The following is a 27,297-nucleotide window of genomic DNA, read 5'->3' as shown; positions in this document are numbered from 1 at the left end:
CAGTTTCCAGTGTACAGACATCTGATCCAGCTTATAAATATATAGCAAAGAAGAAAAACTGTATGTATGCAAACACTGATAATTTTTTTGTTAGAAAAATAAACCATATATATTCCACATAAATCCAACCTCTCTCTCGATGAGATTGTTTTTTCTTTTTTAGATTGTTGGTTGATACCCTTATCTCTCTTCTATGTGGGGAAACTGCCACAGTTAGAAAAAAACATGACCATTAAAATATTTGTCTCATTCTTAATTCCTGAGTGAGAGAAGATTTGAAGATTCACCCCTCAACGGAAGGGAAACAAAAGGCATGTGCTAAAGAGGGGCAATGCTGCAAATCCTGTCACCTGGAGGCAGTGGCACCCACCAGCAATGCATGCAGCTGTGGTGTGGATTTTGAGTGTCCTTTTAATTGAGGATTCTTTGTAATGTACCAACCATAGGTAGGAAATCTGAGGGGCCTGCTATCCAGGGGCAGTAGGCTACTTGAGATCATGTCAGCCCTTTAATGTGTGACTGAATCTCTAATCCAAAGGGAAATGAATAATTTTGTGTGAAAAACATGAGTGAAAAATGTATATTTTAACCTCAAAATCTATGCGGAGGGACATTCACTTCCATAAGTAAATTTTTCCCCTTGCTTGGGGAAAAACCCACCTGTAGGCTGAACGCTACTGCTCAAAACAAACTAAACAAGCAAAACTCCCACCACCTTACTTTGCAGACTTAAAGCCAGAAAACTGAACCAGAGCTGGACATATTGAGGACATCTGAGTTTGCCAGAAACACTGTCATCAACTGTGCTGTTGAAACAGATTTAAATTTCCCCTCACAGCTGTCTGAAAATCAGAGTATAAAATCAAGATTTGCTGTGTTGCAACTGCCTCACCTTTAGAAGAGATGGGTTAGTTGGCTCTCCCAGAGCTGAGGAAGATGAGGAGAGAGATGGTCATGGAAGACCTCAAGCTGAGGATTATATCTTAAGTCTTGCTCTAGCAGTACCCAAACTTCGAAAGCTCTAAATGTAGATGTTGAAGACGTTTTGCACCATACGCTGAAAAAAAAGACAAGACAAATGACGACAGAGCATAAAACTTTAAAATTAAAAATACCTCCCCCCAAAACATCAAATAAATTAATAAATAAAAACAAGTTTCAAGATGATTGTCTGATTTTGTTTAAAAAAATAAAAAATACCTAAAGATAGATGCACATAAATTTGTGTATTTCACACTGCAGAAAACACTTAAAAGCCATGTGATTTGTGAAATCTTTTTTTTAAAAAAAAAAAAAAAGCCATCACTCTGCAAATGAAAAATGGTAGTTTAAAAATGTTCAATATTATGAAGGGGACAAAGGCAGTTTGAGTGTAACAAAGAAATGAGGGAGGAGGAAAAAGAAGGCAAATCTATGATCTGAAGCTGGTGCTTGTAGGAAGTAACAAAAAAAAGCAAAGGAAACCCAAGGAGAAAACAGTAACTTTGCATGTAAGAATGTGGAAAATGACAAATTTATCTCTTGTATTTTGTTTAAAAAAAAAAAGCAACAACACAAAAAGCCTCTATTGTGGTGATAAGAGATGATTATGTGATTATGAAACACTTTCCAGTACTAGCTCAGGAGTCTGTGAAAGAGCAGAGTATTTAGACATACTAGGTAAATCAGCGAACTCCTGTCCAGTAACTTCTTGGATTATCTGCAGAGCTCTCTGTACTGATAATATTCATTATTATTTTCTTTCCTCAATAACTTGTTGCATGTGGAAAATTAAGATTTACTTGGAAGAAGTTCCAGACTTAACAGCCTGACGCCAGTCTTGGATAAGACTGACTCAGGACTTGATTAACCAAGAATTAAAAGAGGTCAATATAATTAACGCTAGCCAACATAACTTATTTGACAAGATCAGCTCTGATTTTTATCTGGGGAAACGATTAGTAGTTTTCATGCAAATATACTAAGATACAATACGTTCCAGAAACAGAGCTCAGATAAAGTTTAAATAATTGAGTGCTGAGATTGCTGTACAGCTCCTTCCTCTCCTCATCAGTACTGAGTGAGCATGGTACGGTGTTCTAGCTCTTACAGTCTTTAAAAATATTTTTTGTTTTGTTTTAGCCCAGAAATATTGGGAAACAAAACAGAGATAGTCCTGGGAGCAAAGAGTAGGAGTCAGGATTTTTTTCTCCTGAGAAGAATTCCCTAACTCTAGGCTTGAAAAACAATGTTGGCTGTCACATTTTGCCCATGTTTCTTCCAGTCATTCTGAACAATGAAATACATATAAAAAGAGAGCAGATGATGAGAATTTGGATACTGCGGAGACTTAAGTTATATAATTAGATCTGTGACTGCCATTTATCCTGGATAAATTTGTAGATGGTCTGTGGTCCATACGTTCTGACTTGGTGTTGCACAGAGCTGTAAGAAGTTGGAATAGGGCATAATCAAAATGCTCTATACCCACTTACACTAATTATGGCTAATAAGCTGTAAATGGGGAATCACTGAGTAACTATTTCCGTGGAAAACTGCAAGTGACTGATTTGATCTTATGCCCTTTGATATTTACGATATGAAATAGAACCTCATACATGAAAAAAGTCTGCAAATGTTACAAAAGTTTGTGAAATGATGAGCAGTGAAGAGAGCAAGCAGCTGCTTCAGAACCATATGGACCACTTGGCAGGTGGTAGCAAGATGACAAAATGCATTTGAATGCAATTAAATGTGGAGTCCTGCATCCAGAAACAAAGGTGGCTGTTGGAAGGATGATGGTGAATAATCAGCTGAGTCCAGGAGTTGCTGATATAATCGTGGCAAAAAGGACCAATACAAATGTGGCTGGGCAAATGGAAAACAGAGCAAAGATATATACAAGTAGTCAGGATGTTATAATTTCTGTGGTAAGCTAATTATTTTGTTTGCTGCTGGCACCCATAAGTGGGGTTAAATTATAAGTGCTCCAAGTCCAATCTTTTGATTAAAGAATCAGAAAACAGCTGAAGAGCCTGGGTCTTGGGTCCCTTCAGAAAGACGAGGTTGAGGCTCGGAGAGATGACCTTTGCCTGCCGCTGTGCTCCTACACAAAGAACTGTTCTGTGGTAGCGGGTCTGTAAGTTAAGCAAACAAATCTATAAGCAGATTCAGGGGCAGGAAGACTAGATAAATTTAATTCAAAACTAAAGGTGCAAGTTTTTTTCAGTAAGGATAACAACAGCAGAACATTGCATTGCCATATATGGGGTGAATTTCACGGTGAGTTTTAATCAAGATCAGATGTCTGTCCCTACAGAAGAGCATTATTTCAAGTATTAATTCAAATATTAATTTAGCTTTGTGGCCTGTAATACATGAAAAGTAAGGTTATGTGATCACAGTGGATCTTGTGGTTTACTAATCTGTGCTCCCTGATGTGATCAGGTGCTTACTGTACGTGTTGATAGTCTTGTTTTAAGGGAACCCAAAAGGGAAGGTGGAAATATTCATCGTATGAAGCTCAGTTTCCCAGCATGATAAACATCTGTCTCTTCATAGGAGACTTGAATTAATTTATTATTTTTAGTTCACAGGCATCTTGGAGTAGGGTGGTGTTATTTACACATTACAATTGTAAACAAATATGATGCCAACGAACCAAACTTAGAGTTGCCTTTGCAGTGTGTTTCACATTTACTTGAATAGTTTTTCATCAAATGTTCATTCTTCCAAAATGGATGCTTTATTCTTTCACATTTCATTTACTTCAGTCATAACTCTCTCTCTCTCTCATTTATATTGAAATAAAATTTTGACTATAGTCATATATAAATACATAGAAACTTCTTTTTATATAAAATACTTAAATTATATAAACATATATAAATAAAACTCAATACATCATGTAAATAAAATTCAATACATGAACATTCATAACCTGTAAAGCTGACAGTCTACATAAAAGGGGCAGAGTTGGAGAAAGTAATATTTTTAAACAGGGTGTTAATATAATATCTGTAACTTATGTTGACAGGATTCAATATGAATAAGAAATTTGATTTGCAGTTGCATCCATCTTTACCAGTTTTTCATGGTAGGCATCTACCTAGAACTGAATTAATAAATACTTATTCAGTGTTTTTCAATCAAAAATGTCTAGCTGTTTTTGTGGGTGAGACTGCTTAAAACTTTATTGTGTCCTTTCTCAACAGTTCTGTAGAATGTGTATTTTGGAATGAGAATTTAGATTTTTTGGAGAAAAGGATATATTTCATAATGCATTTTCATCTGTCCCAATGAAAAAAACATCAATATTTTGGGCAGGGCGTCAGCTTTAAAATACTGTGATTTCAGTAGAGGAAACATCAGATGTTGTCCTTATTGTGTACACTTGTACTTTGCTCAGCATCTTTTGCAAAACAAATGCATTATCTGTATAGACTCGCTCAGCCCCGTTTATTTTACTTTTCTTATCGCAATGGCGTCGTGGTGCTTGGCTTGGGGGGGTCCGGTGGATGGTGTAGGGCAGAGCAGGGTGAGGGCAATATTAGGAGAAGGTGGTGTGTCCGGCAGACCATGCGGGAGGCACTGCTCGCTGTGCTGAAGAGGAAACAGGAGGGCGCATCATTTCAGAAACCTGTTTATTCAGAAATGAGAATAAAGATTAGAGACTCGCTATTTTTCTTCTCTTCGTAATATCTGTGAAAGTAAGCTAAATTCGATGACTTGCTTGCTGGCTTGCTTGCTGTTGCTGGTCCTGTGAGCTCGAAGCACTGGAGACTGCGTAGTTCAGTTCCATGCCTATGTATACATCAGACGACAGACCTTGGCTGGGTCCCTGCATACAATTTAACTACAGTTTTATTTAGCACATATGATGGACCTGTTCTTCATAGGAGTGCTGTTGGATTGCTGCCTTAGTGGTAGGAAAAAATGGATGGTGAGAGTAGAAGAGCTGCCTCTTGACTGGGGCAGCCAGAAAGCGCTGAGTTCTGCGCTGGGCTCCGCCGCCCGTTTGCTGCGTGATGCTCATGTGTCACTTAGCTTTTTAGGAGGTCGTCACGAAATCTGTGCCTTGCTTGCCTCTCTCAGCTTTGGGCTGATTTGCAAAAATGCTGAGTGCTCAGTCTTCTCAAGGAGAAGCTGTACTTTGACTCAGGAGATGATGTGCTTTGAATATTTAAATACATGTATTTCCTAAGTACTCTGGAAAATAAGGGCCTAAGTTTCCATAATAACCACCTATATTTATATGCTGCCTGTTGCTCATGCTAGAAGCAGGCATAATGCTGACCCTAAACGCTAATGATGCTGTAAGTGAATCACGTCGACTTACTGATGAACTTTGTAGAATATTCTCTCAGGAAAATAATTCTTGCCACCGAACAGCTCTGAAACTTGCAAGAAATGATGCATGGAGTCGTGCAATAGGCAGTGGAAGTAAGACAAAATACTGAATATAGTGAATATTGTAGTGAAGTATAGAGGGCAGCACAGTTGGAAAATGGCATGTGTGTGGTTAAATGTTGTGTTATAATTCATCTGTGTGAGGAGATTGATTTGGTCAAGCAAGCTAAGTTAGGCGCTAACTCAAGAGATTGATTTTCTATTCCTGTGCTCTATTTGTTTGTGGGTTTTCTTTTTTCTTTCTTTTTTTTTTTTGGGGGGGGGGGGGGGGGCAGGGCAGCTATCAACACGGACGCTGAGTGAATGAGATAAACCTTGTTTTCACGTGAAATGAGTTTTTGTTGGTATTAAGGGATCCTTTCGTACCTTTTTTTTTTTCTCTTGTCCTTTTTCCTTTTGTGGTTTTATAACTTTGTTGAATACTGAAAAGATTTATATGGATAGGAAGGAAGCAGTGCCTCTTCAAGATACAAAGGTACTAGCAGAAAGAAGTAGCCCTGGGATCACTTAATTCCACTTGCTTTCTGCAGATGGTTTTAATGGCTTTAGTCTCCTGCAGATACTCAGTTGCACTCACGCCAAATTAACTATTATCTTGTAACTAGCTATAAATACTGAGGAATAAAACAACTCTGAAGAATGCTAATTTATGGTTGGAACTCCAGATCTTCTCTTGTAAATATTAAATGTTTCGTTTCACTCCCCTGTTAGTATCAGTTCACTGCCTTAAGCATTTTGTTGGCTCTTTGGGGTAAGGGAACCCAAAACACATTGCCTGAAACAAAGGGGGTCGGGACATGACTACGACTCTTAGGGGTATTGCAAATTCAAGTACAGATCTTGTCGGTACTCAAAATTGTATGTAACGGGGGATTTTATTCTGTCTGTCTGGGTGATTGGTGCACACATTGTACATGTGGCGTGAATGCTCATACTTTTAAAATTTGTTGTTGTTATTGTTCATACTTTGGGAGAAATACTATAAGCTCAGAAAGAAAACTGTTGCTTTGGAATGGAAATGAAATTTAAGATATACACAGAGTCATACAGTTTGATTAAAAGCTGATGTACCTCTTCCTTCCCCCTCTAATAAACAATAAAAAAACTTTATTAGCTGTAGTACTTGCAGACAAACAGAAGTGAGTTATCAGATCATCTCAGCTCTATTGGTGTGTATGTTACAGAAAGGAAACGAGTTTGATACAGATACAGTAGGATATTTTTGTGTTTCTCCATGAGAAGGAAAGCTCTGTAATCGCAGAAATCAAGCTGTACACATAGTAAATTAAAATTTATAGAATATCCAAACATTTAAATAAGTAAACCAGCAAAGTATTAACCAATGTCATTTTGGATAATGTTTTCTTTTTATTTTTTTAGTGTGTGTTTTTCTTCTGTTGGTGGTTTTTGTGTGGTTTTGTTTTTTTTTTTTGGGGGGGGGTTGGGTGTTAGTGTTATTTCTATTGGGTTATTACTCAAAAGAAGGCTTAATAACTCTGTGTTTTGCAGTGTGAGAAACAGGGCAAGTGCATTTTCCTTGAAACCAAAAAAACAGTTCCTTCTAATGATATAGAAGTCTGAAGTTAGAAAGCTAGGAGGTGATGAGGGAGTAAGCAACAACAGTGACAGGCTGGGAAAGGGAATATGCACACTGGCAGAAGTTCAGTTCTTTGAGTAGCTAACACTGTCATACATTGAGATCATATAATATAATTTTAATATTTAAATTTTGCTATTCCATTGTCAAAACACTCTATTAAAAACACCGTGTTGGTTTGACAAAATAATTTTGCTCAGAAGAACTTCAGTAAACAGGCAATTAACCAGCGGTATTGGCAGAGCTAGGCAATTTTTTGCATATATTATTGATAGTGACAGCCCAAAAAAGCCCAAGTAAACAGATGGGGACAGTTGATTTGAGATTAATTGATATATGGATACTTTCCTCTATGCAGAAAAATATGCCTCTTCTATCTTGAAAGCCTGTTTTTGAAGCATTTGCTTTGTTTGTAATTTTAGGTAGCATTATGTGATTTGATTCTAAATATATTAAGAGGTAGTGCTGAAAAAAAATACAGTTGTTAGGTTCCTGCCTAACAGAATGACAGTCAGGCAGCATCAGTATCCAGGAATGTGCCATGAGATACCAGTAGACTCTTTCTTGGTCTCAGCCCTTTCTTTTGGTAATGCTCCATGCCTCTGATCATGCGTTCTCTGAGCATCCTGCTGAATCTTTTGAGATGATTTACATAGACCTAGATGTGTTTATTTCTGTATTTTGAAAGAGAAATAGATAAAGGCTCACAAGAGCCTTTTCGGCACTGGTTGCAGATGCTTCTTGCAGGGAAAGTAGTATTGAGAAAACTCAGGGTCAGCTCTCCGGACCTTATTTGTTGATGTTGCTGCTGTCAAGTGAACTCTGTGCAGCCCTGCATTCTGGTTGTGAACTTGCTGCTGTTGCCTTTGCTACTTGAGCTTTCTCTTTCAGCTCCAAGTGGTTAGCACATATCTGAATAAGGACTCCAAGTTGCTGCTTTTCTAAGTGACAGATTTTGAGCAAGTACTTTTTCTCTCTTCTGAACTGGTTTAAAGACTGGTTTTAGAAACTGCATGTTGCTGCATCTCGGTCAGAATATAGCCTTCTCTTGGTCCAGGTCCATTGCCAACTTTAAAATTAAAATGAAAGTGGACATTTCTAGTCAGTTTAAATATCTTGTGGTTTTTTTAATGTTATATTTAAACATATATGTAATGACTGTTTAGTTTTGCCTCCCCTTTTTTCCTATTCCAAGGAAGCTCATATGGTCAGGTATTTAAAAATAACCCTCTGAGAAAAACTCCTAGAGCCCGATTTACTCACACAAAACCCCAGCTGAGATTGGGCTGATGTTAAAACATGAAAAGCGTTTTGTTGCCACTTCCTCCTCTCCCGGATCTGGCCTGCAAAGCTGCATTGATGCCTTTTAGTGGTTCGCTGCCTTGTCAGCCAACCTGGGGCTCCTTAACACAGCCTGCTTTTCCCAAGGCGAGCATGATAAGTCGACTGTCTTTGCTTGTTTGGTTGTTTGTAGCACCCTAAGCTTTCAAATAACTCCTCTTCTGCCTCCCGTCTGGGAAGCTGCTCTGCAGCAGCCTTTCCTCTGTGTGGTAACAGCCAAATTGTAGGCAAGGGCACAGAGTCTTTCCCTCCAGATCCCTGCCTGCTCCTTCTTCATGGAAATGAACAGTCTTCTTAGGATTTTAATATATAGGGGCTGTATTTCTTACACATTTTGTATTTAGAATGCTTAAGTTAGCACTTTAATTATGATTTTAGAATAATTTGCCATCTTTTGGGGCAGTGGGTTGCATTAAGGTTGTTTCTCATTGATACAGAGCTGGGGTGTGTGGGTGCCTTGCAGGATGGTGCTTGGGCAGGATTCATTCTTGGGCTTAGTTACTGTGATAGTCTTGTATTTGCATACAGATTTCCTTTGTTTTTTCCATGAATCTGCTCTGACTAATCCTTTGGCCTGTATTTCATTAAAAGTGTTGACTACACAATGATAGTTTTGGTAACAGATGAAACAAAACTTTTCCTTTTTTTCCTTGCATGTAGAGAATAAGTACAGGATGACTCTTTTTATTTGATAATTGAGAATGTGCCTGACTTTGTTAGGAAAGCCATAGTCTAAGAATACAATTTGCTAGTCTTTTTATAAATTAATGCCAGTATGGTGTATCAGTTCTCACTCCCACTTATCCTCTTATCCCACCCCCTTCCCTTCCCCCTGCTCCCTTCCTATTTTTAGAGGCAACACAAAGCTGTTTTGCTTCAAGCAAGGGACAAAGATTAGGAGAGTTTTAATGTTTTGCAGCAGATTTCTAAAAAGTACCTGAGCCACAGATGTATATTCCACTCCCCAAATGACAGTAAATTGTTTCTGTGTTGTATTTGGGAATGCTGATTTTGTTTACTTAAAAAAATAAATAAATTACTCCTTACCTCAAAGCTCTGAGCAAATAGTGGCTGAAGGTTGAATTCTGGCGAATCTGTGTGTGAGGAGCACAGATTCTCTCCTCCTCCATATGAGCACTGGTGTTGTGTAACGTTTCCTGTGCTCTTGTGCAAATAAAACTCAGTTCAGAGTCTTCGTGTTCCTGTGATCTGCAAACGGCATGGCAAGGAGAGGAGCCTTAAAGAGACCTGTTTATGTGGTGGTGGTAAAAGTCACACGTGCTTTCAGGAGCCCTGAAGACCCTGCAGATTTTATTAAACTTTAAAGAAAGCATGTGTGTTTGTGTGTGTATCTGTACTGATAAATCCATATAATTTGCACAAAAGGGTGGTGGTAAGAATGCTTAGGCTTACTTTTGTGTCAGATGCAGGTTTGCAGCACTGCAGAGCCCTGGTTCTGAACGAGGAGCTGGGCTTTCAGCTTGTGCAAAGCATGCTGAATGCTTAATAACAATTGCTTGGTTTAACAGAAAAATAGTTGTTTACAATATTTAATAATGTGGGAAACATTTCTGATTTAGTTTGCAGTTCTTTTATCTTAAAGAATGAACAGAATTCATTGCTAAACAAAAAATGGGACAATTCAAGCACTTTTTTATCAGTATGGACAGACAGAGAAAACTTATAATGGAAATAATATATTTTTAAACAATTATTCCATTCAGTTTTAAAGTCTGAGATTAAAAAGTATTGTGGGTGCTGTTACTCATAACTTCAGCTATAGAAAATGTACATTAATATACTGTGATACTGGGTGTATTTACTGGAAATTGAAGTTTAATATTTTCCCCTGGATTTAATATGTCGTGTGCTTGATTCAATGTGATAAGTACCATTTTAACAGGGCAGCACATCAGCTCATCAAAGCCATCTAGGAATCTATCCTCATTCTAGTTAAAAGCAAGTCACTTGTTCCATTCTGGAAGTTTTTTTTTTTCTTTTTTCTTTCCTTTTTTTTTTTTCCCCTTTCTTCCTGAAAGCCCCATCCTTCTATAAATAAATAAATAAATAGTCATCTTTCTATCTGAGGTTGCCATCAGTGCTCATTCAGCTTAAGGCCTTGCCCTGTCTGTCCCCATGACAATTTCTGCATGCCCTGCAATCACGAGTGAGGTGGTGAAACCGGCACGTTAAGTATCATAGCTGCATACGGTGTGGCTTGGAGCAGTCAGTGTTATTAAAGTCTTAATAGTTATCCAGGATGCTCATCTGCTATTGTATGAGGTCTCATTTTATGACTTTATGCAAAACTCATCCAGCAAAACATGAATGAAATCTTAGGATTTTAATGTAATTTGGCAGTTCCATTAGTTGTGTTTTTTTTTTCTCTTTCTTTTTTTCTTTTGTGTTGAATTGTCAGTTCAGTTTTTTGCGCTCTTTTATAGAGTTGCAGTAACACTCGTTGGAAGACACCAAAGGTTCATCTTCTGTTAAGTTGATACTGATAACAGGTTGTAAAAACTGTGGAATCTCTCTGTGCATGGCTGAATGAATTTGGGCTTTTACAAAGCAGGTTTGACACCCGGCCAGTTTTGGTCTCTGTAGACCTAATAAATGAAAGAGATTTTTCCACTGCCCTCTCACAGAAAACAAAAAAGCAGCTTACTGAATTGGCTGTTCACTGCCAGTTGAGGAAAAAAGTTGTCATTTTCTTGCCCCATCTAAAGAAATCACTACTAATTAGTAGAAAGCACTAAAACAATGCCATATGCTTTTCATCTTGTATTTGAAAGCTTTTTATTATTATTTTCTTTTTTAATGTACGGTTGTGATAAGAACTTTTGTAAACTAACTTTTGTTAAATCTCAGCAATCAGATTGCATGTGAGACTCAGACAGCTCTCAAGCGTACAGGGATTGTGACAGAAAAGTCCCTTTCCAAATTAAGCTGTTGGTTTGCAAACTGTTTCTGACATCTCCCTCTGTGAAAGCAAAGTAGACCTTTTCTTTTTAAATTCAGAATAAACCCATAATTGGTTTATAGGGCCTTGCACTCCAGTTGATGGCATTTCTGTCCGTCTGTACTGCAGAAGGAAGAAATGGGGGAAAGAAGGAGCCCCTTGCATCTGGTGAGCAGGCCCAGCTCCATAATTGTCTGCAGATCAAAGAGCCATTTGATGGTAGCCGTTAACACCTTCCAGCAGAATCTCCCCAGCTCGCTTTCTGCCCATCCTCCTAGCATGGCTGGCGCTCTGAAAGACCTGAATAGGCTGGGAATGAGGATTTGAGGTGCCTGGGAAGTGAGGTGAAAGGCGAGGTAGAAGGAATGTGACACAGGAATCCCTGGTGTCATCAAATGGTGATGTACAAAACCTCTTTTTTTTTTTTTTTTTTTTTTTTTTTTTGCGTGGAATGGCAGACTGATGGTACTGCTGACATGCAAGAGGGGAAAAATAGAAAGTGAGGCTTGCCAGCTGGTCAGTTATTTAAAAAAACATATATGTAATATGCATCCAAAAATGCTTGATGTGCGTGCTGAGATGCCCTGGCATGAGCAGGGGTACAAGTCATTTCAAAGGGACGGCCCAGATGTGGTGCAAAAGCCAGGAGCACGCACGGCCACGGCCAGACCTGTACACAGGCATTTCGACACATCCCGCCGTGGAGTGGCTACTCATAAAACTGGAAAATTCAGTTGTCTCATCCACAGTCATTAAGACAACAGTAAAAACTGGCCTGCCTGGTTAGAAACCAGTCAGGTAGCAAACATATAAAAGGCCCTTAGCTTCCAAAAAAGTGGATGAAGGGAGGAGTCATGCTCATGTGAGTCAAGGGAGTTGATGAGGTGGGTAAATAGTCTGTGAAATGGACCAGGACGGAAACATGGGAAACATGGCGTGGGCTCTCCAAAGAGGTGCGATGAGTGTGACTGAATGTCATAGACAAGTGTGAAGCTCTCTGTAGCTGCTTTAACTTATTAGTCCAAATTTCTTCGCACTCTGCCTTGCCTGAGAACATGAATTAACTTGGTGAAAGCTATGGCCTGCACTGAGCTGTGGCTATGGCAGCTTTTCCATTTGCTTCCACTTGCACTTAGGGAACACTAGAAATGAAGTATTTTCTCTTTTGTGATAGATGCAGCGTGTTCCATTTGTTTTCCACAGGAGCAAAAGCAGTTTCCCCATTTCTTTTGGGTGTCTGCAGAAAGATCCTGGAACCAAAAAAGAAAATTAGTCCTAACATTCAGTCATAAAATTGAAGCTGTTTTGGTTTTTAGGAGAATTGAATAGCTTTTTTTCTTTTGGCAGATTATTTTTTTAACCTGCCTTAGAAAGTACGTGTATATAAATATATATGTTTTATGGTTTTATGTACACATGCATGTATATCTCTACATGCATATGCATAACATCTGCTCCCTGTTTTTTAGTATACTGAATAGAATTATCTCATTTTACATTTTTATTTTAATGTTATACATTCATTTTTGCTCAGAAATTCATGGGATTAATATGTAATAATTGTTTGTTTCTGTGCTGTAGCTGCCACTGGAGGTAGGCATTAAAATAATTTCAGATTTGGGGACATTATGTGGTAAAGTAACATTTTTTGTTGTTTGATTGGTTGGTTTTTTGTTTGTTTTCTTTTTGTCTTTGTTTAATAAATCTAGGTTCCATAGTAAGTTGCGGGTGAGTTGGTTTAAAGAAGAAAAAAAAAAAGACTCTTGGAAACAAATCAAAAAAATAATAGAAACCAGGCAGCTCGATTTGAACCAAAATACTTAGTGTTGTTGTTTTTTCCTCTTTGCTGAAGGACTTACAAAAAACTTCCATAACTGCTGCACTGCCCAGTTTGAGTTGTATGAAGTACGTGGTGGCCATGGGGTCCATACCGACTAGAGATGAGAGAGGTGCCTGAGACACCACAGGTTCAGGATGGGGCTCGCTCTGGCCACTGGCTGAATGGGGGGCTTTCTTTGTTCCTTCCACAAGGACCCATGCCAAACAAGTTCCATCACTAGGTCATTCCCTAAGTTTTGGGGATGTTAATACTAAGCTGTTACTACTCGGTTTTCTCACTGGCTATTGGTATAACCCAGTGAAATGTAGGCATTTATAATTACGGTGTAAGATACGGTTCTGCCCGACTACCTATAGTCTATACTCCGTCTCTATTGACCATGGATTGCGGCTTAGAAATTGCTGTTTTGGGGTATTCAGAGATTCTTCGGTCCCTGTAGGAGAGACGGGACACAATATGCAGAGGAAGAGGTGTGCAGTTTGGGGAGGTTGTCTACCTTAGACATGCACTCACCTGGCAGCACAAATACCTGATTTCTAGTCCTTGGGCTAGTAAGTCTTAATTTATGTATGCAGAAAGGAGAAGCATCAAGAGGTGAGGGAGGGTTTGGTATGGTACTCTAAACTGACCTAAAGTGGTAGGGGAAAAAAATGGCTGCTTCTAGAAATGAACGCCCTTTCCCTTCTCCCCATCTTATTCTCCACAGTCTTATCCAGGTTGTCATGTCGGGCCCCATCCCACGGGCTGCAAAACCTCTCTCAACCCTTGGTGAAGTGATTCAATTTGCTAATCTACAGAAAACATGATTAGTTTTCTGCCAGGTTAGTGAGCTGAATACGTTTACTAAAGGAAGCATTTTGATCCACCATAATTTTTAAGGTGGTGTTTTGGGGTATTCTCATCAGAGGAAGGATTTGTGGGTTTAAGTAAGAGACCTCAAAAAGATTACTAGATTTTGCAAATGTAGCCCAGGAGGTAGTGGAGAAAATATTTAAACAGAGCTGTCAAGGTCTGAAGCAACAAAAACCACAACTGCTCACTTTGTTAGAAGATACTTTCTGCTTCTACTCATATCTTTCAGGCTCAAAACTTACAATTTCTGGAGCTCAGCACACTATAGCAAGATGGTGTAAAAACTGACATTTCAATTGCAAAGTCTCACAAATTAGGCACAAATATTGTAATAGAGTGTAATGAGCAGTTTCATTAAGAAACCTATACGTGACGTGCATTTTTGTATGGTTAGGAGCAATAAAACTTCACGGTTCTCCTTTTTTATTTTTTAATTCTCTGTCCTTTGGAGAACTTTCTTGTGTCTTTTTCAGTTTCTGGAAGATACCTAGGTGAAAACTAAAGCATAGTTTAACAATTATAGTAAGTCCCTATATCAGTAAAAGGCATGACAAAAATAAATGGTCACAGAGCATTCTTGTTGCAAGACACTGTAATAAGGGGAGAACTTTAAAAGGTTTGCTTTGGTACAGTACTGCCAAATATATGCCAGGAGTCATCTTCACTCTGAGAGATATTGTAAGAGCCAGTAAATATTACAGGTGTGTTTGCACCTGTTCTAAGCACTTTCTGTTGAGTTTTCTACGCAAGATATACTTGTATCTGTGCTGTTACTCAGTCTTGTTAGTATGACTCTGATTTAATTTTAAAAATGTTAAATCACACATAAGTATATAACTTAAATTTGTCACAGATCTGAAACTCAAATGCATTCTTTTGGAAACTTAACAGGCTATAAGTAAATTTATTGTAGTTGATACCATATGGATAACATACTACTATATAACCTTTACTATTTGCTCTGTAGACATTTTTGGCACTGTAATTCATGGCGTAAGAAAAACAAATCGTCTTGTAGAGTACATAAAGTGAGGTGAGCTTAATTAAATATTGGTCTAAAAGAAGCATTTATGAAATGATGACCAACTAACACCCTTAGCCAGCAAGAGCAGTGCCTGCAATTGCTGTAAATCCTAAGAAAATCAATGGGGGATATAAGTTGATGTCCATAAAGCAATGATACTTTGTCTCATTTTGCACCCTGTGTTTCCCTAGATGCTTGGTAAGGAATGGAAGAGGCGAGTGACATTAGAAATATTTAACTGAAGCTAAATTCCCTCAAACTCACCGTGATGGTGCATGGGACGCAGTTAGCAGCAGAGGGTTGGTGGTGTGGGTGCTTCCTGTGTCAGATGTGGCTTGCAAGACGCTTGCTTCCTCTCATATGACGCTGAGCCATGAAATTATGGACAGTGTGCCACATCAGTAGGAAGCTGTAGCTGCTGTTATTAGTATTGGTGACTTATGTTTCTTCAGATATTATTAATATTATTATTAAACTAATATGAGCCAAGTCAATAAAATCAATGGTATACAGGTATAAGGTTGCTATTCCATTTTAATCTACTCTTCAGTGTGAGAACAAGCTGCGAGCAGCTGCACACAACGTATTGTGGAGTAGCAACCTTAATTTGGGAGCCTGCTTATTTGCATAGGAGCCATAATGTTTTATACTGAACTTACAGTGTCATGTCATTTGAACAGATTGAAAGAAAATTTGAACTATAGCATACGTTTCGATCAATGCATGAAGCAGTTTCTGTGCTGATGCTAATGCAGCAGTATTTATTTAGGATATGACAATTTTCGTTTGTCAATTTGTTTTAGATACTTCTTGAAATTAAAAGGGAAAATAGGATTTGTGGATTTGGGGTGAATGAAAGTTCTAGCACTGTAGGAAACTGTGTTTCTTAAGATTTGAAGAACAGCTTTCCTAAACAAACTTAACATAATTCATTCTGCCACATGGAGAGTAATCGCTCATCAAATGATGCCAGTAAGTTGATCATAACAAATACACTATTTGCATTGCAGTGTGGCTTTTGTGGTAATTGGTAAGAGAGAACTGATGACGGTTTTCAGGAAATAACTTGTACTTTAAAAATGCTGAAAGAGAAGAAAAAGAAAAAACTAAAAAAAAAGAAAAAGGAAAAAAAAGTCTTACCTTAAAATGAATGAATGATCTTGGATGAATCTTGGCTCTGGGGCTAGCTGTTCACTACTATACTCCAGCCAGCTGGCTAAGGAAGATCAGTCTTCTTGATGATTAGTTCACTGCACTGAGCCTCACCTTTTTCTTGACGTATATAGCCAAGTGTTTATATATTCACAAATCTTATATAAATACCTGCAGTTCTAGAGCCTTTTCAAGCATTTCCTTTATCAGTGTTTTATGATTTGTTTTACATTAAAGCTTTCCTACTTGATTTAGTGTTTTAGCCCATAAATATTGATTTCAATGACAAAATAATTAGGTTGGTTTATGTTAAACAAACAGATACCATTTTTTGGGGGTCTGCTGGATTTCAGAGGAGTGTTTAGGAACACTCTATAGTGGTCTGTAGGATCTAAGTCAGCTTCGATTGCTTACAGCAGAGAGACAACTACCAGTGCCTGATACTTCTAATCAGTTGAGCAGGGTTGTATGAGTGCTTTCTTTTCCTTTCCCTTCAGTGAAAAAAGTCCTTTACTGACAAGCAATATGTTCTTCTGCCTAATGAAACAGTGCACAAAATTCTGATTTCTTTTCTAGGAAGAAATTTATGTAGTTTCCATGATTGTACATTAAAGCACTGCAATTTAATTCAACCTAATTATATTTTTCATCTTAACTATAACTAGTGATCAGATAATTATTTTGTCCTTTAAAGAAAAACCTAGCTATTATGGATGCTTGATAGCCAGTTGCATTACTTAAATTAAATTTAAGATATAATAAAAGTATTTATTAATCATTTATCCAAATGAAAACAAGCGTTTAATGCTTCATTATGATTTTACACACTGATGTTTAATGCATGTAGGTCACTCTTTTTTTTTCCTTTCTTTCTTTTTTTTTTTTTCCCAGAGTTAGTAAGTGCTTTTTGAAAATTAGGTACATCAGATGTCTCTAGACTAAATACAGTCTCACAGGAATAGTCAGTCATTCCTTGGAAATAATTATTTCTTATTGAAAAATAACTGTTGTGGTGCATTTAGTCTGCGCTATAATTTGCATGCAGCTGTGAACATGTGACACTGTTTCTCTGTTTTCTTGTTCTGCTCTTCTGGATCATGTTTATACAGACGTATTTACAAGAACCATCATGAAAATGTTGTCTTGTTTGCTCATAAGAGCTCAGTAAAAAAAAAAAAATCCATAAATTGGATTTCACTGTAAAAGAAATGTGTTGTCCATTTTGAGGTTTTTCCCTTTCTGTATTTTACTTAACCATACATGTAATGACATTGGGTTCTGTATATTTTTTCCTCCCATGTTGACATAAATAGCTGCTAAATAGAGAAAAGGAAAGAAAAAGTTACCCCAAGTTCCGTACAAGGTTGTTTCCCCTCCAGGCAGGGGCAGATGATCACAAGCAATAGCACTGTAAAAAGTTGCCCTTCCACATCTGAGACTTTGCAACTGATACCTGCCTGCTGTGATTTAGTGCAAACGGGAAGCAAAATGGGTTGGCTTAAATTATCTTTATTAGGTCTGTGTGCCCCTCCTTGTGATTTGAGCTACCCCATTTTATGTCAGGTCCTTGTGGCCTAGAAGTGTTTGATGTGCACTTATGGCTTTTCGGCTGAGCATTGGTAACTCTGGGATAGAAATGGTCACGGCTGAGAAACACTGGCTTGGTTGCGTGTGGCTGCCTGTCTGTACTGCGTTTGCACATTGCTTGTAGGCACGCAACAGGACTGGTGGTGGACAAGTGAGGCTTCCGTGGTCTTCTCCCAGGCACTGCCCGAGCTCAGCAGCTCGTTTGCAGCTTGACCACTGCTCTCAGGTTTTCATATTTGTGCAGCTCTTGTTTTAGTGAGCTGAATGACTTGTGCTACTAAGGGCTGAAAGGGAAAGGCCAGGAATTGCAATAAGGAAAGCTGCCTGATATTGTCAGGGTTTAGTTATTTATTTATTAGAACTTTGCAAAACATTAGCTTTTGGGGTTGAAATGTTTGAAGCTGGGTAGCTGCCTCTAACTTAATTTCTTTTTCATTTTTTTTTCTACCAAAATTATTTACCTGTTTATAAGAATGCATGGAAAAGTAGCTATTTCTTATGTATTATCCCTAAAAAAATAACCTTTTTGTTTTGCAAATGCTCACGTCCCTCCCTTTGAAGCAGAAACTAGAAATTACATGGTAGTGCAGAAAGTGCTGGTGATAGGCTTTGGGGGAAGAAGAGTGGCTTATGAGTCACATCTTTGCCTTTGTCAGCACTGTGAGAATCTCAGATCTAACCAAACTGTAAGCTTTTAAAGAAATCACAGTTCTCTCGTGCCGTCTTGAGCACATTAGAGCTGTATGGCTGCAATTGACAGCGTTTTCCTTCTTGCTGAGCAAATTTGCACATCTTCTAATGCTGCACGGATTGCACGTGTCCCATCACTAAGAACGGGCTAAAATACACCTGGGCAAGCTTCTCAGCAGGTGGTAATGAATGCCACTGGCCATTGTAACTGAGAGCAGAAAATCCTGCTTCTCTTATTCCCAATTATTTCTCCCCAGGCAGCTTCAGAAGAGAAACTGCTTGATTTGGAGACATGAAAACTCAGCCAGGGGGTAGAAGATTGACAAAATTGGGATAAGGGAGAGCAAGCTGTGCATGCTGGGCAGGGAGGATGGAAGCTGAGCAGAGGCTAGGCTGGAGGACAAACCAGCTACCTGATACGGCAGTGCCTGAGAGCCAGGAGTGGAGCCACGCTGTGGTCCCAGCCCCCAGATAACCCCCTCAGTGAACAGGGAGACAGGCTCAGGGTGCGAGGGCCCTGTCTTTCCCTTATCCTTGCTCTGTCTTCCCCCAGGGAGGCTCTCCTATGCCACTGTGGTCCCCCGTAGTGTTTTTGTGGGCAGCAGGTTAGGAACTAGGACTAAAAGGGCTAAATCTGGGCTGAAAGAAAGAAAGAGACTGTTGAAGGGGAGTGGGACATAATAAGACACAGGGTCACAAGAACTGATGAGCAGAGGGACTGAGAAACCGAATCCAGGAGGCAGCGGGAGTCCTGATGAAGAAGTGTGTGATGGGGTGGAAAAGAGAGCTGTGGGCAAGGGTACGAGTCAGTGTGACTGTCTGTCAGAGTGGAGGAGGGACAAAGCATGGGGAGGCAGGGGCAGAGCATGGCACTGCCAGCCAGCACTGGAAATGACAGAGCGAGGAGGGGTGAAAAGCAGTAGGGAGTGGGGGTTTGAAGAGACCCAGACCCTGAGGGTAGGACTGAAGAACGGCTGGGACTTGAATCAACACGGGCCAAAGGATGTAGCTTGAGGAAAGCAGGCAGAGGAGCTCTGGAAAGGCCTTTTCTGTAAAAATCTTGGAATAACCGTAAATACTTTTGGTTCCAGTAGAAGCTCCTTGGGAATATGCTGACCACCACCTATTGCTAGTCCCCAGAGGGAAGATTGCTTTGCCGGTGCTAACCATTGCTCATTTACTCCTTTACCACAAGAGCTGCACGGTACACATAAAGATTGCAACTCCTCTCCTAGCTCATGTAGGTACCCATGTGCCACCCTCGCACTGACAATTTCTGCTGTCTCAATTTAGTTTTGCCAGAAGTGGTGTACGTAGTGTCCAAGTCAAAATATGCCACAAGTCAGTGTGTCTTTGCAAAGCTCCTTAGTTTGGCCCCTTGCAAGCGTTACAACTGAATGTTACTTACCCGTGTGCTGACATCCTGTTTTTTTCCACAGGACCCCTGCCTCGTTACGTGCGCAGGATGGACCTGCTCTGGGAATGAACCTGCTGCATGCGGTGGCGAAGGCAGTTCTCCGTAGTAGCCCTGCCTCAGTGACAGCAGAAGCTGGGACTCGCGCGGCGGGCAGGGGCTGTGCTGATGCTCTGCGCAGCTGCACGCTGCCCTGGGGAACGGGACTCTCTTCCTGGCTGTGATGCTAGGTAAGTTGCTTAATCCGGCCTTTTCTCCTGCCTTTGTGCGTCTGGCTTTCTTGCGGGTGACTTGAGATCTTCGGATCTGATCTGGAAAAGTGCTGAGCACTGATAGCTGCGAGTGAGGCAGCGGGGGCTGAGGTTCAAAAATGCTATATAAAGCACACTGTAATGCTAAGTACTGCAAAAAAATGAGGTCTGAGTTGTGCCAAGCTGGAGACAAAGTTGTCTTCAGAGTTGGGGAATCGTTTTGACCTTAAAGCTGTCTCTGCTCTGGTTAGGAAGTTAGGACTAACAGAATTCTAAGTTAGGAGTGACGGAGTAACAGAGGGAGTAACCATTATGTTTGTCGAGTGCCTGGCTGCGCCGTTGAATTCACAAAGAAATTACTTGTTCCATCTTCTGAAAAAAGTTTGAATAGCACGCAGTAAATACGGAATCAGTCTGTAAGGCAAATACCAAGAGGAAAACAGATCGCTGTTTTGATTCGCGGTACTTCTGTACACTGAGCAAAAAGCAGAGATGCTGTGGGAATTGGGTGACACGACTGCGGTGTGTACCATGCCACATAAGCAAACAAAGGCAAAGCTCAGGTTTCTCTGAAACATACTTCTGACATTTCCTCCTGTCAGTGCTTGCCTTTACAGTTGGATTTTAGTCTGGATGTTCATATCATGTAGTATGATTTGGGGTGTAAGAAGCAGGGCATTTTTTGATGCTGTCAGCTCCGATAATGTGTGTGCACAAAACTGAAATGACAAGTAAATTCATCGTTCATCCCAGGCACATGCCTCTTGTGCCTGGTTATTGTATCAGGTACAAAGTACACAGTGTTTGTAATACCCACTATCAGAATGGCTTGAGGTCAGAATTTCAGCTGCATTTCTTCAGCCTCAGGATTTGTGTTTTCCCTGTGTGATGTCCATAGCCAGCTACAATAGTGTTGTAATCACTAGATAGCAGTGAATTTTTGGCCAAGGCATGGTTAGGCTAAATATTGTTTTAACTTAGCTAACCTGAATGCAAAATATCTAACGTTAGATCAGATTTTATGAATTAACCAAGAGCGTGTCTTTGGTGCCTGGAAACATAGTGAGCGTGCTTGCCAGATAAGCTGTTACTCTCTATTGCAGAAGAGGGAGACAGTAAAAGCCATGAAGCTTTAATAGTAGCTAAATATTATATTAAATACACAGAGTTAGAATGTGCATTCCCCTTCTAGCCTGCTCATGGGGGATCCACTGCATCTGGCTCTGTGGAAGGCTGCAGCAATGCTTCAGGCACAGAGCAGGATTTCCAAGTGCTGCTTTCTAAGAAAACCTGAGATATTTTTGTCTGACTGCTGCCCTGCAGTGCGAGCGTCTCTGTAAATCCCAGCACTTAAAACATAAACAAAAAAAAAAGGAGGGGGAGAGGTTGAAGCGATCCGCGTTTTATGAGCAGAAGCTGAAAATGAAATTACTTGCCTTACCTAGAGCATTGGGAATGATGTTGCAATTAGACTGATGCAACAGCGCCTATTACAAAACGCTCACCCAGCGCACGGCGGCTGCTGGAGAAAGGCAGGGGGCCGGAGCAGCAGGGGAGCCGCGGGGCACTGCGCTGGCACGGCTGCGCAGGGAGGATTATCGGCTAACGCGGAGAGAGGAATGCCAAGCAAAATAAAAACTGTACCGTTCCTGTGTGTGCCATGAAACGGGGCGGGAGGGGGGAGTTGTGTTATCAATGCGCCTACTTTATTTCAGCGACACGTCTCGGCCGGCATGGAAAATGTTCTCTGTTAGGTGGAAGAAATAATGGGGATGGAAGCTGATTTTGAGCTAATATATTTTGAAAGCTGCTAATAACAGTGGAATTTTATTCATGGCTCTTTATTTCTACAATAGAAAAGTAAAAATTCCTTTGGGTTAACTGAAACATCTGTTGAACAAATTGGTTCAGTTTCATGAGTCTGTTCCTAATTCTGAGAAGTAGATGGTGCCTTATAAAGGTGGTAGAGGCTGGGGTTTAGTGGCCGTATCCTTTCATTTTTTTATTATTATTAAAGTAGGTCATTTTGAAATGTTATGCTTTCATGAATATAGTAATACCACAGTTAGTATTTCTAGTATTTCAAGTTTTACCGTTGTTTTAATGAGTTTTCTTCACTTTTGTTTTTATTCAACATTACTAATACTCTTTATAAGACCACGGATTTCTAGCTTTTTATCAAGTTCTTAGAAATGAAGTAATTGAGCTATTAAAAAAACACTAAATTTCCGATTGTTTCCTTGTTTCTGTAGTTTTTTCTGCTCTGTTTTGCTTACAGAGAAAGTTTGCGTGTTAACAGTATTTTAGTTGCTCCTGCTGCTGTTTTGTCATTTGTATTAATTTTTTGAATGTGACTTTACATTTGTAGGAAGAAATGACAAATCAGTTTATGACCTCATGTGATAGAAGTGAGAGCATCTTAACTGTCAAAGAGCTGACATCCTATGAATTAATAAAAGAGGAAAAAGGGAACATTTTAATACAGTTTCTAAGATTCTGTTCATATGCATCAGAAATGCATTAATTTAATCTCATGCACATGCACACATCTTAAAATAGTTTATATTTCTCAGGTATGTTTCCTCCCAATGTAATCATTGAAAGGAAATCACAAGTATAATGTTAGTATGCAAACAAAATTAAATTGTTTGTGCTTTACTGTTAAATATAAAAAACCAGTGCAAGTTCTTTTTGGGTAGTAATGCTTTGACCCCTTTTTTGTTCAGGATTTAAAGGGAAAAGCTGAACTTGGAATTTAGACAATGAATATACATTTTCTTTGTGGTGCATACATGACATAGAAGATACAAGACTGGCATTAAACACAAACATTCAATGTGATTGTAAGCTGTTAGAGTCAGCTGCATGGTCTGGGTACTTGACTGTTCGGAGTAGCTCAGTGTATAGGTAATAAAGAATGCGAACTGAAACTGCTAGTACTTTCTAATTTTACTTCAATGGATAATTTCTTTTTTATTATTATTATGGCTATTTTTTGAAGATTTAATATATGTTAAATATACTGTAATTTGGTTGCCATCTCTAAAGTAGAAGGTAATGCAAGTATAAATAAGAGGTACAGCAGTCTGCCATACCATTAATGTTGTGTTGTGCTTTGTTTTTTTCTTCTTTTTCGTGAGAGATTGCTAAATTGAGAAGGAATGGAGAAGTATAGCTGAGATTTGTGAAGGTGCATTTGAGTATTGGCAGTGCAAGGAACTGCCCTACTGATAAGATGTTCCAAACTCCCCTCGTGTTAGCTTTGTCCTTGGTGCAGCTTGCTGTAGTTTCAGATGACATGCATGAAATGAAGCGAGGGGGAAGTTTTGTGGCTGAAGTCCTGTGCCAAGTCTTTTTGAAGTTGTTTGCAGCAGCTGTGCTGTAGCTAAAGAAAGTCTTTCTTTGCCTCCATCATAACATCTGCATAATCTTTAACAGCAGAATTGTTCCACTATGATGTATCGTTTAGCTAATCTGGGCTGCTTTCATGAAGTCTTTTTTTTTTCTTCTTCTTCTTTTTTTCCGTATTAGAAATCCTCACAGTCTTTTGGGGGATAAGATTGTGAAGCTCTGGACATGAGTTCTTCGATGTAGAAACAGTAAATTCTAGTCCAAAAAAAAAAAAAAAGTAAGAAGGTTTAAAAAAAAAATTATTTGAGGCATTGAGTTTGAGTCTTTAGCTCAGTGAAGCTCTTAGGGTAACTGGGGACCTTAGACTGCACCCTGAGAACTGGATTTGTCTATGTCCTCCCTTGTTTGGAGGGTAGAGGCTCAACACAGGGCCAGTTCCTGTGAGGGTGTCACTGCTGTGGTGTCATTGCAGCTAATCTTGGTCTAATGGCTTCCCAAAGAGTGGTTTGCAGCCTTCCAGCTGAGGTATTGCCCCATCTCCCTCATGCCAGTGCTGCTGCCACCACAGCTCGTGAGTGAGTTGGCTCAGGGACCTGAAATAGCGGTCAGCTAACCACATGTTTGGTTGGGTTAGCTGGCTGGCTCTTCAGCTCCTTGAACTTGCTAACCGTGGGGCTGGACCAGTGTCTGTGCTGAAGATGGCTTGGGAGAAAGGGCGGTGGGACCAGGCTCTTGGTGGCGAATGGGCTTGCGGGCCCTTTCGAAACCATGCCTGCAACTGAGGCAGGAAGAAGGCGACCGCGAGAAGTGTTTTCAAAGAAGTGCACGAGTTAAACCTTTCACCATGTTTACTTTGAAAGTTAAGTAAAGAGAATTTATTACATCAGGTGTAATAGAATTTGAAGTTTTAGCTTCAGTGTTTCTTTTGGTTGGAGTTTTTTTTGCATAAGAACTTCTCAATTGAACCTTTATTTAATCTTCTTCTAGTCTGAGATGTAGAGGTCTGCAATAGTTCACTCTCTGTTAGCACTGCAAAACTTCAGTTACAGGATTGGATCCAATGGTCAGATGTAACGGGCTGTGATCTTGGACAGCAAAGCATTTAAAGGTAATAGAAATGCTGGCTCTTCTCCGTATTAAGGCTTTTGGTGACCTACACTGTAAATACATTTGTGGAAGATGCTTGAATCTCAAGCTTTATGTCAGGAAATAAACCTGAAGCAATATATTGTAAACTAAATTCCCCTCCGTAACCTCCCTCCCCCCCTTTTTTTTGTAACTAAAGATTATCATCACAGTTTATCATCAGGAATTTATCAATATGCATTTGATTTTTAATTGATCTCTCTATAGATGCCTTCCCACTATAATCTGTTAGGAAAATACTTGTCAATGGAAAAGCAGAATGCTGATTTATCTAACTGCATTCATTGCAGACGTTTGGTTTGTGAGATCCATTTAAATAACTGGAGTAAAAGGAAAGACATAGGAAACATCCTGTTGCTTATTAGGGTTATTAAATGGTGTTTTCAAAATTATCTTCGGGTGAAATAATGATTTTTTTTATGATTATTTATGCTGTAAGGACTGTGTTATTCCACATGCTCAGTGTTTATAAAACTGAACATATCCTTGCCACGATTAAGAATGAATGCTGTACCGTTCAGAATAACAAAGCTGCTATTACAAATTACTTGAGATATTCCACATTGAGTGGAAAAAGGTAGGTCTGCCAGTGGGTGTAAATCAGAGCGCAGGCTGCGTGCTTGGTGGAAGGCAAAGTGCCCGAGAGGGACTGTGACCACGTCACCGGGAACTGAGCATGCCCTGGGTGACAGCTGGGCGTTTCGGGCTCACACGTGGACAGCATATGTGCTTCCTGACGCCCAAGGAATATGCTTAGGTCCTGGAAATAGAGATGCTTGACAGCAGCAGTCCAATATATGCATTTTAATCTACCCATTTAAAAATAGGAAACTAAGATCTTAAGACCGGTCTTCAAAAGTGCACACATTTGCTACGTTCCGGTTCCAGAAACGTTACCATGAGCTAAGTAATAGTAGTGGAGTACTCGTTTCAAAAACAGGAAGTGCCCACATTATATAAATTGCATAGTTTCAGCTGTCATAAATGTGGTTTCAATGCAGTTGCCGGAGTAAAGCCCAAAGTAGTTATAACCAGCTTACTTCCTCTTCCAGTCAAAGTGCAAATAGCCATATAATTAACAATCTGTGGCTCATTTTCTCTAGCTGGGTGAAGTATTCTATTTCACATGTTCAGTCCCTGGATAAACAGAGGGAACTCGACTTGCTTAAGAACATTTTTAAAACCCAAATATTCTCGGCCGTAACCAGGCCTGCAGATTCGCAAAGCGGGAGCTTCGATCGCCCCTCGAGCTTGGCAGCAGCGCCGAGACCTGCGAGTGTGCCTGGCGTGCGTCCAAACTCCGTGTGGAAGGGAGCACCCTGCCAAGTTGGCTCCTCGCCACGCTAAACTGCATGGGGCAGCAAAACCTGCTGCAGAGCTGGTAGACAGTTTCTCTCTTCAGGGACTTCCCTTCTTACATTCCATTACAAATTGGCTTTATTCAAAGTCTTTTATCATTAATTTTTTGAGGACTGATTGCTCAGCTTTTTTGGACAGCTTTTTTTTTTTTTTTTTCTGAGTTAATTCGCCCATCCTGTCTTTGACTCTGCTCATGCACTGGGTACGGCAGAAAAGCACAGCAAGTACAGAGGGTAAGAAAGAGTTCCTCTTCTGCTCCTGTACACTCACAGGTCATTTCAAATATGTTTTAGGCTGTTTGGGGCCTTTGAGGAGAGCTCTAACTTCTCATCCAGAAAGGGCCTGTCATCACTTCTCTGCCTCTGCTGATATCAGGCACTTGAGCAGCAAATACCTCCTGAATTTTCCCTGCTTACTCTGCTCACTGGAAAAACCGACGAGGAGCCTGTCCAGGGACAGGCAGCTCTCCAGGAGAGCTTCTTTGAGGAAGCTCTGCTTGGTTGCTGAGGGTGAGGTTCCCACCACATACAAGGATCACCAGTGGACATTTCTTGTTCTGACAGTCTTGGAGAGGCCTTTCTTCACATGAGAGGAGGCACTACATTTTGCATAGCCCTGTAAGAAACCCTCAGGCAGAGCTCAACAAGCATTACTCTGTCCTAAACATAATATGATGGCAAAGAAATTTCCTAGCTTTCCTTTTCCTTCCCTTTCCTAGCTTTCCTCTTCAACTATCAGATAAATAGTGGAGGGTGCTCACTCAAGGCCTTGTGAAGTATCATACATTTATAGTGACCATCTTTATTTAAGGACTATTTCATACAGCACTACCCAAGGTTTTCCATTCTTCGGGAGAGGATGGCTAACCCATTTTGTTGTCGCTGGAACAACCAGAAGAGATGCATCAATGGAAGAGAGCCTTGATTTATTTCTCTGAATGGAATTTTAAAAGCAAAAGAAGTCTTAACAGCCTCTGCATAAAAAAGCAGGTTACATCTAACAATTATGAAGGAGACAGAAATCAGGACAGAGTTCTGCTTGAAGCTTCCCAGAATTTTTGGCTGTAATTTAATGGGGGCGACAAGGGAAGACCAAGGGAAGTGAGAACTGCATTGTGTCCTGTGGAAAAAAATAACGCAGTTGTTTGATATATTGAGGTGTTTCTTTCATTCTAAATACAATTTGGAAACTTTTAGACACAGTAAGGGTTATAACATGTTTAACTGTGTAAAGGACTCCTTCCTATTCTTGTCTTCCAATATTTTAAGAGAACATACAGCTCCTGCTCTGAAGGGGAGTGGTTGCACAGCTTAAACTTGAGCTTCTCCATACTCAGTATCTGTGTG

At 39.8% G+C, this 27,297-nt stretch overlaps 1 protein-coding gene and 1 long non-coding RNA gene across 9 annotated transcripts in view; one reads left to right on the top strand and one right to left on the bottom strand.

Annotated features, from left to right (window-relative positions):
- The window catches only part of NCOA2 (nuclear receptor coactivator 2), a 202,746-nt gene that overhangs the window by 55,972 nt on the left and 119,477 nt on the right, over positions 1-27,297 (top strand). For 5 of the 8 annotated variants that reach the window (XM_013172477.3, XM_048077042.2, XM_048077044.2 and 2 more), the window contains exon 3: positions 19,870-20,074. The exons of 2 other annotated variants lie outside the window; for them this stretch is intronic. The gene's annotated coding sequence lies outside the window, so the exon portion shown is untranslated. Of the gene's footprint in view, positions 1-3,095; positions 3,115-19,869; positions 20,075-27,297 lie in introns of those variants that run through there. One more of the 8 variants, XM_066993073.1, reaches the window with a different exon arrangement.
- Positions 296-9,517, bottom strand: LOC125184434 (uncharacterized). Its single transcript, XR_007168412.2, has 3 exons — positions 9,374-9,517; positions 4,447-4,618; positions 296-1,057 (listed from the first exon to the last, which is right to left on the bottom strand). It is a non-coding gene; the product is annotated as an uncharacterized lncRNA (long non-coding RNA).

The sequence above is a fragment of the Anser cygnoides genome, chromosome 2, assembly GCF_040182565.1.
Source record: "Anser cygnoides isolate HZ-2024a breed goose chromosome 2, Taihu_goose_T2T_genome, whole genome shotgun sequence".
In the NCBI taxonomy this organism is placed as follows: Eukaryota; Metazoa; Chordata; class Aves; order Anseriformes; family Anatidae; genus Anser; species Anser cygnoides.
This window is presented reverse-complemented; position numbering and strand designations above follow the sequence as displayed.